Source organism: Phalaenopsis equestris, unplaced genomic scaffold (genome assembly GCF_001263595.1).
Source record: "Phalaenopsis equestris unplaced genomic scaffold, ASM126359v1 Scaffold000121, whole genome shotgun sequence".
In the NCBI taxonomy this organism is placed as follows: Eukaryota; Viridiplantae; Streptophyta; class Magnoliopsida; order Asparagales; family Orchidaceae; genus Phalaenopsis; species Phalaenopsis equestris.
In genome coordinates, this window is record NW_018164563.1 from 1315619 (window position 1) to 1317827 (window position 2209).

Here is a 2209-nt window from a genome sequence, read left to right on the forward strand (position 1 = left end):
TATGTATGTATGTATGTATGTATGTATGTATGTATGTATGTGGATGTATATATGTGTGTGTGTATACACACACACACATATGTATATACATATACATATATATTTTTATATGTATATGTGTGCGTGCTTGTTTTTGTATCTTTGTGAGTGAGCGAGAGAGAGAGAGAGAGAGAGAGAGAGAGAGAGAGAGAGAGAGAGAGAGAGAGAGAGAGAGAGAGAGAGAGAGAGAGATATACATATTATATGAGATACATATTTTAAGTTTGATTTATTTTATAGCTTATATCTATGATTCAAAATAGGAAGATAACTGACAATGTTGTAAGAAAGTTACAAAAATCTTCTCCTCCAATTGGGGAGAATAAGAGTTGAAACAAAGGTAGAAATTGCAATGATTTAGGCTCGTGATAGCTTGAAGGAGACCAATTAAGTCCCCATCGTAATGAGGATATAATAATTAGTGTATTTTATTAATAAGCTTATGTTATATGCTACAATATATATGTATTTATTTTGTGATATATCAAGTAGGAATTTTTCTTCATGACATTTAATAATTATTTATAATATTTAACATGCATTTATATAATTAAAATTAATTTAAAGAGATTAGCAGAGAATAAATTCCCTTTTTACCCTAAATCGTTCCACTAAATTCATGTGAGATTACGCACCAATTGAGATTAATAGTCTCCGATCTCCATAAAAAGGGCATGCATGGAATTTTTTTTATAAGATTATTTGTTTATAAATAATGTATATATCAAAAATACCAACACGAATCTCGAAGGGATAAAACCACCAAATGAAAGGGTCTCCTTTTGAGGTAAGCAATCAACCGACAATTCAAGGCCGAACATGAAGCCGCATCTCTAAACACGGGATAGGTTCGAGCTCCGGAGATGGTTCCCCGCTTAGTAGACCCGTCGAAAGTGAAACGTTAATCATACCGACAACGAGTCTCGTCAGATGCCTAGCGTAGGCTGCGATAAGGTCCACTTAAGATCTTACAAGATTGGAGATCCGGTCGAGACGACGAACCAACCAGGCAGGCGTGACACGAGTCTTGTAAGACTCAAGCTAAATAAAAAATGTGACATGACTCTTTATAAAAAAAACTGACCGATCACATTTGACCGACCAACCCCGCATCTGAACTGAACGACCACCTCACAAATGACCGCTCTGGTCAACCGTGCCAAAAGATGTCGAGCAAGATCGCTATACAGTTGAACTCCTTGACCGATCATCGCATACTCCAGAGGGCACAAATGTCACTCTGTGAGTCGCCTCAATCGATTGACTTCAAGCCAATCGACCAGTCAATTACCGACAATACTAAAATTTAAATGGTAATACAAATATGATATAAAATTTATACAATCAATTAGAATCTTAACGACATTAAGAACGATTTCCATAACTGTTCCCTCATTTCTGTAACGATAAAAAACATGCATCTAAAAGCACGGGACAAAAATACGAATAAAAATACATTTTCCCTCAATTCTTCCTACAAAGATGTTAGACTTATTCTGCTCTCTTTCTCTTCTTTCCTTCACTAGGCTCTAACTTTCGGAGTGTGATTCGTAAATGACAAACTAGGATCCATCAAATTTTTATGACCTTGGTTTTCATAATTTTTAAGGATATGTTAGACCTTTACGTATGAAAGAAAGGCAAAATGTCAAAATCGATATACAAGTTATAAACGTTTATAATTTCTTTTTAGAATTTAATAAATGATGGATAAATAATATATAATGATAACTAATATAAAATATCATAAAAATATCCTTATTATTTTTATTTAACCGGCATGAATCAAGCCAATTTTTAGGACAGCGCAAAATATTTTAACTTAGTGGCATTTACATGCTCACCACCCAATTCCTACGTATTTACATATCAAGCACCTAAATTTACTTTTTACATTTATAACACCAAAAATTTTCATATCACCAATAAAAAAAATATATCATTTTAACTTTTAAAAAGTAAAATACACCTTTTTATGAATAGGTAAAGTGGCAAATATGTTAAAATTGAATTTTAGGCATTAGATATGTTAATACATAGGAATTGGGTGGTATATATGTAAATCATCCTTAAAAACTGATATTCTTAGGGCTGTCAAAACGGCTCCGAACAGCTCGTGTTCGGCTCATTAATTTCGTTCGATAAGTTAACGAGCCGGAACCGAACCAAG